This window comes from Heterodontus francisci, chromosome 6, assembly GCF_036365525.1.
Source record: "Heterodontus francisci isolate sHetFra1 chromosome 6, sHetFra1.hap1, whole genome shotgun sequence".
Taxonomy (NCBI): Eukaryota; Metazoa; Chordata; class Chondrichthyes; order Heterodontiformes; family Heterodontidae; genus Heterodontus; species Heterodontus francisci.
In genome coordinates this window covers 43,711,148-43,726,550 of record NC_090376.1, presented here as the reverse complement: position 1 = coordinate 43,726,550, position 15,403 = coordinate 43,711,148, and the positions used below count along the sequence as shown (strand labels likewise).

The 15,403-nt window shown below is 41.4% G+C and overlaps 1 protein-coding gene across 2 annotated transcripts in view; it reads left to right on the top strand.

Moving 5' to 3' along the window:
* The window catches only part of pan3 (poly(A) specific ribonuclease subunit PAN3), a 213,166-nt gene that overhangs the window by 124,428 nt on the left and 73,335 nt on the right, over positions 1-15,403 (top strand). The gene's annotated exons all lie outside the window — the stretch shown is intronic.

Genomic DNA, 15,403 nt, shown 5'->3' with positions numbered 1-15,403 from the left:
ATTTCGTAGCAACACAATTGTGAAATTTCTCAAAACCTGGGTTGTAACCTTTTCTAACTCACAGTTCGTGGTGGTTTTGAAATTACAGTTGGAGATAATGTATATGGAAAATCCTGCTTCCCAGTTTTATTAATGCTTCCGCTTTGCATATCTATCAGTATAGCAATGGAAGCCCATACCACAACTCTTCTCATCCCTAAAAGTTCCATACCTGGACTACTTCAATTCTTACAGTAAGAAGTCTAAAAAGAATATGTTGCAATATCACTTAATATTTCAATATACATTATGTGCTAAGTATTCAGGCCTTAAATGGTAGCTGCATTTATTTTTCAAGAACAATTTAAAAGAATTTGTGAATGATTTTAGTTTAGTTATCTAGGATGAGACTTTACTGGTTATTATAGTATCCAGGATATTATAAATATTGAACTGATGTACATATATGATGCTGCATTAAAAATACATACTTAATTTACTGCTAAAACCACCATTTGCTGTTACTCACTGAACTAATCTCCTGGACAGTACTATGAGCAATTCATGAAAAAAAAATCAGGCCATTAATAAAATTTTTTTCTACATTTTCACTTACTTGGTGGATACAACATTATGGGAGATGGAGGAAAAGGCTATTTGACTGGAGGTGCGTTTGGAGGAGGGCCATCATATATCCAGGGAAACTTCCAACCAGGGTTGGCAACTCTGTGCCAGAGTTGTATCTCTTGAGACTAACGGAGCAGTATGTAGCCAGTGACATCTCAACGGCATTATTTTTAGGAGTAAAAGCAATGCTGCCCTTATTTTAGCTAAATGCAACTTAGGCAATTTTTTAAAAAAAGCAGATGGATTAAATTTCACTTTTGTTTATGTTGATTTCATCCAATGCGAGGTGGCCCAGGACTCCAAAGCTTTGTATGAAAAACCTGTTTTGTTGAATTGAGAGCACTAACTTCCTGTTTCTATTGTTAATCAGGTTTCTAAATGGCCACTGTTTCCTGCCTTATGGTGTAAAGCCACAGAAAACAACTACATTTATAGCACACACAATAAGGACAAATGGCACATAATGCATCACACAAATAAGAGTTTCAAGTTTTTATTTCCAGCATTTGGGAACATGGAATTATAAGGTACGAAAAACTGCAAAACATGATTAGAAATTATTTATTTGGTACACAATACTTAAGATCAGATGTGCAACCGTATTGTTGGGCAGCAAGCACTTATTTTTCAGCCAGAAAATACCCCTCCCTTATTGTGTTCTTTAAGATGTTTGCATGCTTTGGTTCTTTTCTCCCACCATCCATGTTTGTTCAAATGCACAAAAATTAGACTTCACTTCAATTGTAGTTTAATAAATATTCTACAGTATTTACATTTTTGGATGTGCTTTGCATTTTACGTCAGTTTTTGCTTTGGTTCCCTGTCTCATAAATTTAATTCTGAAGTACAATTGGGTACATCATGTCATCTGCTAAATGCATGTTTTGTGGCTGCAAGTTATGCCATTATTAAGGAAAAGGTAAAATTACAGAATCCAGGTATATTGAAACAAAGTACCTAAATGACTAAACTAAAAACAAAAGGCAGATATGAGGAAACTTTTTTCCAAAAATATACTTTATTCATAAAAATCTGTTTAAAAAAAATACATCACAACACAGTTCAAAACAGCACCAAGTTGGCCTTCCAAAAAGTGCAAAGGAAATCAGTTTTCTTCAATACAAGAGTGAGTTGCTTCACAACCTTTCCATTCCATTTTACATGCCATGTACATGTACATTTTACAGCATACCCTATTTGGTGTATACAACCCGAGGGGTTTCCCATGGGGAAACAACCAAACTTTTCTGCAGAAGTGATTTGTCGTAATTTGAAGACACAATGTGAAGAATGTTCCAAGAAAGAGGTTCTGCATCCTTCTCTAGGTCACCCTGCCCAACCCGCAGTTGATTGGTTTGGCTTGGAAAACAGAACTATCAATTGCCCAACTAAGTGAGTATATTAACTTCCTTTAAGTGAGGTTCATGGCTATTGCCAACAAAAATTTTGTATGGGGCAGTCAAAGATGACCATTTAAATTGGCACAAATGACCCTTCAATTTAGCTTCCCTTTAGGCTGATTTTTGATCTGGGATCTCAGCCGCTGAGTCTGAGCAGTTTGCATATTTGAGGCTTGAGACCACCTTCCCTCATTCCAACAATAGATATTGCGAGAACCATAGTCACTTTTGTCTCGTAGAATTTGTAACTTAAACCTAAAAACATATCAAATACAGAATAGAAACAGGCCCTTTTCAAGTCTGCATTTTTTTTTCTCCATGAACTACCCAACCTCATTCCACTCTCCTCAATCCCCATACCCTTGAGAATCCTCTTTCAAGCCAGTACCTAGTTCCCTTTTAGCAGAAGTACTCATTACACTTATTGACAGCAGGGCTATAAAACCCCTGGAAAAATGGTGTAAAAAATTACATAGAGCACAGAAACAGGCCATTCAGCCTAGTTAGTCTGTGCTAGTGTTTATACTCAACCCATGTCTTTCCCCCCTCCCGCCACACCCCCACCATTCCATCTATTTCATCTCAGCCTTTCAGCATACCTTTCTATTCCCTTTTCTCCATGTACGCATCTCATTTCCCTTTGAAAGTAGCTAAGCTATTTGTCTCAACCACTTCCTGTGGCAGCAGGTTCCACGTTGTAACCACTCTGAGTAAAGAAATTTCTCCTTATTTCCCTTTTGGAGTTATTATGTGTTATCTTGTATTTATGGCTCTTTGCTTTGGATTCTTCCACAAGTGGAAGCATTGTCTCCACATCTACCCTGTCCAACTCATTCATCATTTTATAGACCTCTATCAGGTCACCTCTAAGTCTTTTCTAAAGAAAAAAGCCCCAACCTGTTAATGAGTTGGAAAATCCTATGGAAATTCACCCCGTAGTAAATCAGTGTGCCTGTTGTAAATGAAGCATACCGTTAATTTCATATAGTAAACCATAAGTGTGGCTTTCCAGATGCTTTCTTTACAGTTAGTTGAATTCTGTCTGTATGTAGTCTTTCATGCCTCTGTCTCTCTCTCTAGTTTCCCCGTCTTCTTTTTCCTTCTCTCCCAGGCTCATCTCCCTGCCTTTCCTCTCTCAATTCCCTCTTATTCGCTCTTTCCCTATGTAGCAAGTTCCCTCTCGCAACCTCACATTTCCTCTTTCTCCTGCTTTGCCTCACTCTACTTCACTTTCTCAGTGATTGCTCCATCTGTCACTGTCTGTTTCTTTGTTTGTCTCTCCCTCTTGCCTTTCTCTCATTTACTCTATCAGTTCCGTGAAGTCCTCTTCCTCTTCCTCTCCCTTTTGATCTATACTCTCTTCCCCTTCCCCCTTTACACTCTTCCACTTTCCCCTTTACTCCCTCCCTCTGCTTGTCACCCTTGCCAGCCCTCGCCCTGCCTTGCTCCTCTCCCTCACTCTCATAATGCATAAATGATCCAGTGCAAGAGTTGTGCCTGCTGTGTGATGAGCTTCTTTGCTGTAAATCACAGGAGTTTAACATGTAAACTCTTTATATCACACATCATTTACATAGTAAAATCCGTAGGCAGATTGCTGCATTCCATTCCAGAATGCATTGAAAACGCTTGTCTCAACATTTCAATTGAAAGTATCAAAACTTAGATTGATAAATTTAGTTAAGTAAGGGTATTAAGGAGTAAGGAACCAAAATGGGTAAATGGAATTAAGATTCCGATCAGCCATGAACTAATTGAGTGTCAGAATAGTCCCAAATGACTGAATGGTTTACTCCTATTTCTATGTTCCACCTCCATGAGAAAATCCATTGATAAAAGCCAGCAATTTCTGTTAAACTTTTAGGTGGTGGTGTGATAGCTGCTGCAATGTTAGATCATATAACATTAGATCCCAAAGTATTCACTTAAAATATATTGGTTTTGAAAGGCAGCATTAATTTTAGCACCAAAGCCACTTAGTGGCTTTGCAGCATTGAGTTTTCAGGGATCACTGTGACTGAGCAGTAGGAAAATTCCATAACCTTTAATATCCTGGGACCTTGGAAGTTTGCAGTATAGAAGGAGGCCATGCAGCCCATCTTGTTGCTGGCTGTGCATGTAGAGTAATCCAGAATTAAATTCACTGCCTCACCTTCCTCCTCTGCTTCAAATACTTATCCAATTTTCCTTTTAAAGGTACAGTTCTCTCTGCATCAAGCATTTCCCGTGACAAAGTATTCCATGATCCAAAAATCCTCTGTGCAAATACATTTCTCATCTCTCTGTGACATTTTTAATTGTCACCAATTTCCCTAACTAGAGGAATTGTCTCAGTCTTTCAAAACCCTTCATAACTTAAAAAGTTCATAAGTCTATTTTTGGCCTTCTCTGCTCCACTGGAAATAATTCAAAAATCTGAAGTCTCTCTTCACAACTGTAGTTTTCCATCTTTGACATCATCTGGCTTAATCTACATTCTAACCTCTTGATAAACTTGGAGTTCTTTCCATTTTGGGCACCCAAAATTGCATACACATTGTGTTTTTTATTTTACAAATTTAACATTATTCTTATTCATATTCTCTACCTTTATTTATAAAATCCAAAATACTGTTGGCATATATGGTTTAATCTATTTGCTGTTGCACTTTCAATGAAAGTATCACCAGTAAATTTCAATAATATGTTTCTATTTCCAAGTCCAAATCACTTATGTATACCGAGAACCAAAGTGGACTCACATTGACCTTTGGGGACACCAGTTCCAATTTTTTTTTTGAGAGACATCTTATTCAATGCTTTCTGAAAATCCATTGCACTACATCCATTGCATTTCCTTTATCCAGTCAGATATTGAAAACATTTTGCATTTATATAGTACCTTTAAAAAGTCCTAAAGTGCTTCATAGAGATGTAATCAGAAAAAAATGGATGCCAAGCCAAAGAAGGTGCTATTAAGAGTTGTGATCAAAGCTTAGTCAAACAGATGGGTTTTAAGGAAGGTGGAGCAGCAGAGAGCTTTAGAGAGATTTATTGCAGAGTGCAAGGCTTAAATGACTGAAGGCACTGCCACCAGTGGTGGAGCAAAGTTGTGGGGGATGCATGAAGCCAGAGTTGGAAGAACGCAGAGTTCTTGTCGGATTAGGGGACTGGGTGAGGTTACACAGATAGGGAGAGGCGAGGAGATTTTTAAATGGGCATCGTTGGAGGATAAGAAGCCAATAAAGATCAACAGTCTCCTGATGAGTAGGACGATGTGAAATAGGATATGACCAGCAGAGATTTGGATGAATTAATGCAGGGTGCACCTTCAGAAGGTGACAGAAGAGCATGGGAATGGTTGAATCTGAAGGTGACAAAGGCATGGATGAGAGTGTCAGCAGCAAATAATCTCTGACAGAGATGGAGGCAGGAAATGGAGTAGACATTCTTTGTGATGGAAAGGATATGGGATCAGAAGCTCAGCTCAATATTAAATAAGATGCCAAGGTTGTGAACAGAATGGTTCAACCCAAACAGTGTCTGGGAAGGGAATAGTGGCAACGTAGAGTTTTTGGCGGGGGCGGTGAGGAGGATGACTTCATATGAATTGGGGCTTATCCAGAACTGGATGCCATGCAAGCAATCTGACAGTGCATGCAGTCGAGGGATCCAGACAGGTGGTCGATGTAGAGGTGTCAACAGTGAACACGCAGAAACTGACTGCATGGCCCCAATATTTACTTGGACAGAGTGGCTGGGAGGATTTTCGAATGGGAAACGTGAACGTAAGGGTTTCCTGGATGTCCTGCAGGACCCGTTTACATTTTTTCCATAGGTTTCCTGTCCGACAGACTGGAGATTGCCGGGTGTGGGAGGAAGGTGGTGGGTGTCGGAGATTGCAGAGGGGAACGTCAAAGGTGATCTTGTTGAGCCTGGAGGAAACATTCCTGCTTCTGGCCTACAAGCAATGCTGTAGATAGCACTTGCCTTGTGGATCCGACTCCTCTTGTCTCCTTATTAGACAGGATTGTGATGCCCCTGGAAACCCGGCTGACAGTTAAAAATACAAAACCTGTTAAAATGGAAGCATGCAATTTCCTTAAAAGATTTCAATGACAATTTGCCTCCTGCGAGTCGATTGGTTGCCTGCCTTCCTACAACCCACCTTGGTTAAAATTGGAAGTGGGCATGTTGCGATTGAGTTTGAAATGCAACATCCTTTTCTGCCCACCCAACCCAAAGCCACCTGTTCTTGTGGGTTTAAAATTAACCCACATGTCTTTGAATGGTGTCACTGGGAGCAGCATGTAGATGAGGAAGCGACGATGGCCCATACTTGTGGGACTCCAGAAGTAATTTTGCAGGATGTAGGACAAGAAGTCGTTACTGGAGATGCTCTGGCTACAATTGGGTGGCAAAGTTCGTAATCAACCACTTTTGGATGAGAGGCATTAGTGAAGGATGGTGTGGCTAACTGTGTTAAAGTTTGCAGAGAGGTCGAAAAAGATGCAGGAGGATAGCCACAGAGGATGTCATTTGTTACTTTGATTAGGACGGTTTGAATGCTGTGGTGGAGCAGAAACTTGATTAGTGGAATTCAAATCTGGAGCTGTTGGAAAAATGGTACAGGTTCAGGAAGTGACAACACGTTCAAGGAATTTGGAAAGGGAAGTTAAAGATTGAGCAGAGGTTTTCTAAGACAGAGGGTTTCAGACTGCTGTTTTGAGGAGTGGAGTTCTTGCGCAATTTTGAAAAGTGATAGGGTAGTACCAGAACAGACGGAAGCATTTACATTTTCAGCGAGTGTGGGGGTCAGGAAAGGAATTTGGGTTGTCAGCAGTGTTGTAAGACTGTGTTAAGGGAGCAGGAGGTGGGTCACATGGACAAGATGAACTCTAATGATATAAGAGGACATGGAAAAGAAACATGTTTGTGGCCTTATTTGTGATCGAGACCATAAAAATAGAGAGGCTATTTGAAATGGAAAAGTCGAGGGGGTCGTAGCTGAAAATGGTAGGATTTTTTATATTTGGAGGGCAAGGTTAAAGGAGGACCAGAGATCAGTGAACTCTTGAGAGAACACAAGATAAGTTGACATGAAGGTTGAAATCACAGGATGAGGGAAGGATGAGTGCAGAGTTTGAGGGAGGCTATCTAGATGAGAAGCTTGGGTTGGGAATGGGGGTGCAGGGAACATGGTATTTAAAGGATAAGTGAGAGGGATGCTCAAAAGAGAAGATACTAAAGATGGAGAGCAACCAAGGTGTAATTTTTTGATGCGGGCCACACTGCCAATGTGGTGGTTTGGACAGGGCAAATGGTACAAGGTCTGACCTAGCAGAGAGAGGAGTAAAGAGTAACGTCACCCATGAGTCAATTTTCCGTAAAAGCCTTGACGTAAGTGCAGTCATCCACAATAAGGCTTTGTTCATGAAGGAACAAACATTCTGGATGGAATTGCGGAATAGGCCGGTGATTATTAATACACTGGTGCGTCTGAGAGGGCAGTCGTTAGTGGGGTGGGCAGAAGGCTGATGAGCTTAACTCCTAGGGGTCATGCGTGTAGGAAGATCGGCAGCAGAGGAGGATGGGACACGGGCTTGTTGCTCATGAGGAGGCAGTGACATGTGCCTCAGTGGGCCCTTCGGAGAGTACTATGAAGCACAGTGGGTGCCTGTGGGCTTATCCAAAGGAGATTCAAGCCTGGGATGACAGCAGGCAAAAAGGAAGGCAGAGCAACAGTAATGGGTTGGGGTACAATAGGGGGAGGGGGAAAAGTAACCAAGCAGAGAGAAGTGAAAGTTGTAGTGACTGGGTGACGAGGATAGGGAGACGACAGGAGAGTTGGGACCAAGAAGGAAAACATGGAGATGAAATTAATGGGCCTGGGTCTGGAGTGTGCTAGAATGCCTGCCCTCACTGCTACTGAGGGAATACCGATGATGAACTAAAAAATATACTGGTGCTGTAACCGATCCATATTTCAGAAATTTAATTCAACTGTTTTGTAATTATTCTGTTACAACATTTGTCCAGTTTTACATGTATTTTTCTTTTGGGAATTGTGAAGGAAAAGACAGCTGATAATTTTGATACAAATATTGGAAGTCTAGCCAGTTTCAAAGCCTGATTCTTGGAGATGAATATAATTCTTGTCTTTGTGTTGCACTGAATTAAACAATAATCACATTTTTACTAGGCTTACTTGTTTGGTTTAATAGAAGAACCCCAGCGGTGACCTAGTAATGACATTCAGGTGCATGTGCAACTATGGTTGGCATGATGCATGTCACTTGCTCAGTGTGGGTTTTTACTGTTCCCTTGTTGGGCAAAAAGAAAAGTTTTTCTTGGATTTTGCATTTTTGCTTACATTTTGGTGCTGATGACTTTATAAAATTACATAATATTATACAGTCACGACATTATAGTTACACATCAATGACTGGTAAATAGCAACTGTTTTGGAAATCCCTACATGTTGTACATACAAATTGGTTATAAAAAAAAGCTACCTGACCTGTAGGGCATGATCGTGTCATTGTTCTATTTATGCCATATTCATCCATCTGTAAAGGACAGCCTGAACCAAAGCAATTTTAAGCTGCTTCTGAAACTGGTAAATTGGTGGTTAAACATAAATCTCTGAAGCGACAGCTGCCTGTGATACATAGGGCATTCCCTAAGGACAGTGGTACAAAACTGCAACAAATGAACAGATGTTCAGATAATTTTTAAAAAGGAGCATTTACTGTTGAGGTTACAGACTTGTTTTAGAATGTAATTCAGGCAAATATTTTGCTTTTACATGTTATGTGTAAAATGTATCTAAATATGACTGACTTTGTAGACTGAGAGTTTCAGGAAGCTTTCTTTTTAAGATCACATTGTTACCCACTTCGGCCTGATATCCCCAGTTCCTCTTCCCAAAATGTTGACATTGGTCACATTTAAATGTATATGATGCAGACTTGAACATATATAGCACACAACTGCTGTAGCCGTTCATCACCAGACCTCACCGCCAACAAGAACGAAGAGCTCATGGACGACTTGTCATGAAGACTGAGACAGGGTGGATAGCAAGAAGCTTTTTCCCAGAGTGGGGGTTTCAATTACTAGAGGACACGAGTTCAAAGTGAAAGGGGAAAAGTTTAGGGGGGATATGCGTGGAAAGTTCTTTACGCAGAGGGTGGTGGGCACCTGGAACGCATTGCCAGCGGAGGTGGTAGATGCGGGCACGATGGAGTCTTTTAAGATGTATCTGGACAGATACATGAATGGGCAGGAAGAAAAGAGATACAGAAGCTTAGAAAATAGGCGACATGTTTAGAGAGAGGATCTGGATCGGCGCAGGCTTGGAGGGCCGAAGGGCCTGTTCCTGTGCTGTAATTATCTTTGTTCTTTGTTCTAATCCGTTTAGCAGCCTGTGCTGCATTTCTTCTTTCCTCCTTGCTCACCAAGCCAAGGTTCCCTTCTACCCTAGCCCAGAAATCGCATCTTTCTCTTGCTCCTCTCCTCTCTCCCCTCCTGAGCTTATTTTGTCCATGAGACCCTATTCCCACTAAACTGCTGACCACCCAGCGTCACTTTCTGGTTCCTGTGCTAGCTGATATTGTAAACGATTCAGTTTCCTTGGGTACAGTCCCCCTTCCCTTCAAATCTGCTGCTGTTACCTACCTCCTCAAAAAACCTTTTTTTTTATTTGTTCATTGGATGTGGGCGTCGCTGGCTAGGACAGAATTTATTGCCCATCCCTAATTACCCTTGAGAAGGTGGTGGTGAGCCACCGCCTTGAACTGCTGCAATCAGTGTGTGGTAGGTACACCCACAGTGCTGTTAGGAAGAGAGTTCCAGGATTTTGACCCAGCAACAGTGAAGGAATGGCGATACAGTTCTAAGTCAGGATGGTGTGTGGCTTGGAGTGGAACTTGCAGGTGGCTGTGTTCCCATGCATCTGTTGCCCTTGTCCTTCTAGGTGGTAGAGGTCATGGGTTTGAACGGCGCTGTTTAAGGAGCCTAGTTGCGTTGCTGCAGTGCATTTTGTAAATTGTACACACTGCTGCCACTGTGTGTCGGTGGTCGAGGGAGTGAATGTTTGTGGGTGGGGTGCCAATCAAGCGGGCTGCTTTGTCCTGGATGGTGACGAGCTTCTTCAGTGCCCCCAACTAGGCAAGTGGAGAGTATTCCATCACACTCTTGACTTTGCCTTGTAGATGGTGGATAGGCATTGAGGAGTCAGGAGGTGAGTTACGCGCTGCAGGATTCCTAGCCTCTGACCTGCTCTTGTATCCACAGTATTTATATGGCTACTCCAGTTCAGTTTATGGTCAGTGGTAACCCCCAGGATGTTAGTGGGGGATTCAGCGATTGTAATGCCATTGAATGTCAAGTGGAGATGGCTGGATTCTCTCTTGTTTGAGATAGTCATTGCCCGGCACTTGTGTGGCGCGAATGTTATTTGCCACTTATCAGCCCAACAACACTCAAGTTGTGAATGGTGGTGGACAATGAAATAGCTAACTGGAGGAGGTGGCTCCACAAATATTAATGATGGGAGAGCCCAGCACATGAGGACTGCAGAACTTAGATCTGATCCATTGGTCTACCGTCATGGCCAATTCGTGCCTCATGCCTTCGTAGTTTTCTTTACTAAGATTCAGGACCCTAGTTTCAAAATCAACTACGTCACTCTTCATCTTGATGAAGAACTGCTTCAGTATCTGAGGGGTCGCGAATGGTGCTGAACATTGTGCAATCATCAGCGAACATCCCCACTTCTGACTTTATGATTGAAGTAAGGTCATTGATGAAACAGCTGAAGATGGTTGCGCCTTTCTTTTCAAAAGCAGTTCTGGATCCATCACTTTTTTGCAGGCAATTCCATCGAGTAACCTCTGGGTTTTTAAAATGATATTCCAACCTCTTCCTTTGTTCATTTTGTGATCATAAATTTATGTCCTCCAGTTACTGACTCAGCAAGTAGTGGAGATAGTTATTCTTGATCTATCTTATCAAAATCTCTCAGAATTTTGAATATCCATATCAGACCTCTTCTTAGCCTTCTTTGGTCTAATGCCCCAGTCTCTCATAAAGCACCTCTTCCTTGTATCATAGTGAATCTCTTTTGCACCTTTTCTATGACCTTGACATTCCTTCTTAAAGTAAGGTACCGAAAACTGGACAGCATATTCTAATGATCCTAGCTGTTGAATTTTACAGGTTTAGCCTTATCTCCTGACTTTTGTACTCCATAACCGTACTTGCAAAACCTAGGATCCCATATCTGTGTCTTTTTAACAGTTTTATCAACTTGCCACCACACCCCCCCCCCCCCACTTTAAAAATTTATGTAACTGAAGGGTTGCGTCTCTGCCACCTCCATTTCCTTGCTCTTTGTTCTTCCAGAATGTACCTCATTTCCCTGAATTCAATTTCATCTGTCACTGATCAGCCTATTCTGCTAACCTGTCTGTGTCCTCCTGTAATTGCTTACTGTCCTCTTCACAGTTAACTACGCTCCCTATATTTGTGCTGTCTGCAGATTTTGATATTGTGCTCCCTGTCCGCTAGTCAGGATCATTTACATATATGCATTGAGAAATACAGTGGTCACAACACTCACCCTGGAAAACTCATTGTTTACATCCCTCCAGTCCAGAAAACATCCATTAACTACTGCAATATTTTCTGTCCTTATAGCCAACAGTGCCATCCATCCTTTAAAATTAGGTGCTTGAATTTTATCAACGAGCCTATGGTACTCTATCAGTTAATTACACAACATCCAGGATATTTTCTTTATCAATACATTGTACTTTTTCCTCAAAGAACTCTTAGATTTGTCAGACAGGACTTTAATGTCATCCAACATGGATTTTTATGAATCAAATTTTTCCTGAATTATGCCATCTAGAAGCTTGCTCACCACCAATGTTAGGCTGACTGGTCTTTAGTTATTTGGTTTATCCCATTTTCCCCTTCTGAACAAAGGTGTTATATTGGCGTTTTTCCTGGCCATATCTAAAGGTGCTTGTAAAATTGTAATCAGAGGCTGTGCTTTTTGCCCTGTGACTTTCCAGAGCATTTTGGGGTGCATTCCATCAAGGATTTGTGTCTTTTCTGCTTTGGATTCCACCAATTTTTTTCAGTACTATTTCCTTATGTATAGTTATCCTATCTAATTGCTCCACCACATTCATTTGTACCCTTTCATTTTCACTACCACACTCTTGTGTGAAAACCAAGGCAGAGTACTAATTTAGTATCTCCACCTTATCCTCCGGTAGCTTTTAGCCTTCCTTTCTAACAGGCCCTGTCCCTTCTTTAGCTATCTTTCACTGTGCACTGTGTTTGTAAAAGTATTTACTTTTTTTTCATTCATGAGATGTGGGCATCACTGGCTAGCATTTATTGACCATCCTTAATTTCCCTTGAGAAGACAGTGGTGAGCTGCCTTCTTGAACTGCTGCAGTCCATGTGAGGTAGGTACACCCATAGTGCTGTTAGGAAGGGAGTTCCAGGGTTTTGACACAGCCACAGTGAAGGAACGGCATTGTATTTCCAAGTCCGAATGGTGTGTGACTTGGAGGGGAACTTGCAGGTGGTGGTGTTTCCATGCATTTGCTGCCCTTGTCCTTCTAGTTGGTAGAGGTTGTGTGTTTAGAAGGTGCTGTCTAAGGAGTCTTGGTGCATTGCTGCAGTGCATGTTGTAGATGGTACACACTTGCTGCCACTGTGTGCCGGTGGTAGAGGGAGTGAATGTTTGTGGATGTGGTGCCAATCAAGTGGGATGCTTTGTCCTGGATGGTGTTGAGCTTCTTGAGTGTTGTTGGGGCTGTACCCATCCAGGCAAGTGGAGAGTATTCCATCGCACTCCTGACTTGTGCCTTATAGATGGTGGACAGGCTTTGGGGAGTCAGGAGGTAAGTTACTCGCCACAGGATTCCTAGCCTCTGACTTGCTCTTGTAGCCACGGTATTTATATGGCTACTCCAGTTCAGTTTCTGGTCAATGGTAACCTCCAGGATGTTGATAGTGGGGGATTCAGGAATAATAATGCTGTTGAATGTCAAGGGGAGATGGTTAGATTATCTCTTGTTGGAGTTGGTCATTGCCTGGCCTTTGTATTGGACGAATGTCACTTGCCACTTATCAGCCCAAGCCTAGATATTGCCCAGGTCTTGCTGCATTTCTACACTGCTTCAGTATCTGAGGAGTCGCGAATGGTGCTGAACATTGTGCATCATCAGTGAACATCCCCACTTCTGACCTTATGATTGAAGGAAGGTCATTGATGAAGCAACTGTAGATGGTTGGGCCTAGGACACCACCCTGAGGAACTCCTGCACTGATGTCCTAGAACTGAGATGATTGACCTCCAACAACCACAACCATCTTCCTTTGCGCTAGGTATGACTCCAACCAGCGGAGAGTTTTCCTCCTGATTCCCTTCAGTTTTGCTAGGGCTCCTTGATGCCATACTCGGTCAAATGCTGCCTTGATGTCAGGGCAGTCATTCTCACCTCACTTCATGAGTTCAGCTCTTTTGTCTATGTTTAAACCAAGGCTATTATGAGGTCAGGAGCAGAGTGGCCCTGGCGGAACCCAAACTGAACGTCACTGAGCAGGTTATTGCTAAGCAAGTGCCACTTGTTAGCACTGTCAATGACACCTTCCATCATTTTACTGATTGAGAGTAGACTGATCGGGTGGTAATTGGCCGGGTTGTATCGTCCTGCTTTTTGTGTACAAGACATACCTGGGCAATTTTCCACATTGCTGGGTAGATGCCAGTGTTGTAGCTGAACTGGAACAGCTTGGCTAGGGGCGTGACAAGTTCTGGAGCACAGGTCTTCAGTACTATTGCTGGAATATTGTCAGGGCTCATAGCCTTTGCACTATCCAGTGCTTTCAGTCATTTCTTGATATCACATGGAGTGATTCGAATTGGCTGAAGTCTGGCATCTGTGATGCTGGGGACTTCATCATTACCACTTTTTCCCTTTCCACACCTTATGATTGTCTAAATTTTCTGTACTTGTCTTGATTTTCTTTTGTATTACTGTAGATTTTACAAATATCAATCTTTTTCAGTCCTTTTTTTTTTTAGTTTTAATTTTTTTCACCCATTGAAGGAATTCCAGCTTTTGCTGCATTTCTTGTGGGATATACCTAGTGTGTACCTGAATCATCATCTGCTTGAGCACCTAATTTGCCAGTTTTTCTTTCTAGTTTGTCAGGGCTATTTTCTCTTTTTATCTCATCAAAGTAAACTATTTTTTTACAGCCAAACAAATGTGCTTTCTATATTCCTGAGCTGGAGTCTTGTAAGTTCTTAGTGAGGGTGTTGCTTTATCCATCTTGGAGGGTAGAGTGCAAATTCCCAGGTTCTAAGTCTAGTGACTTTCTAAATATAGGAAATGTATTTCCCATTGAGATCTCCTTTATATAATGTGATTGGGTGAAGATGTTCAGAATAAACAATATTTCAGCTGTTCTATGATAACACATAACTGTGAAACTAGGATCTTGTACACAATGGGCTATCATTTTCAAGCCATAAAACCAAGGTGACAGACAAATGCAAATCACTAAGCTTAAAAAGAGTGAAGGCAAAGACTAGGTAAATCAACAATAGAGATTAGGTTTTAAAAGTTTGATGGTTCTAGAGGGTGGGTTTGCGTGGTTGGGGGGATGCGTGGTTAGAGGTGTGTTGAGGTGGAGGGAAAACTGAGGCATGCAAGAAATTCCACAATTTTTGAAGACCTAAATAATGCATTACAGAGTATAGAACTGCTATGAATCTTGATGCAGGTAGAGTAACAACTGGCAACAAGAGAGGAAAGTTTGAGACGCATTGCGCATAATAGTGCTAACTTGAAGTAGAGTAAAATGAGAAGTTGTAAAGGAACTCGAAGTTAGGATGGCATTACCTAGCAGATAAGTTGTATAAGCACCAATATTGCACAATGCCCTTGCATTGTCTGAACTCGATTATTAACTTAAAAGATTTTGAAATTAAAGGAAATTGAATTTTTATTGAGTAACTGCTAAATTTTCTGCTACAGTAACATCCCTGTACAATAGTTTGTCACTATAGTTGTAGAGCATGTCAGACACTACCAAAAGTAAATTATAATTTAGTGTCCTTTTTAATGATTCTGCATTAAAACCTTCATTGAAAATTTGGAACTTTGTTTAATTGAGTAGTAAAATCCTAAGTTTGTAAAATTTCGCAGCAAATGATCCCATTTTTCTCCTTCTCCCCACCCCTTCAAGAAGGGGAAACGCAGAAGAGATCATTGTGCCTGCAGTTTGTGGCTATTTGGGAAACAAGTTTTTGTGAATTTCCATTTAAGATGGTCAAGATCAAATCAGCTTCTGCCATCTCATCATACACCGGAATTCCTATGTGC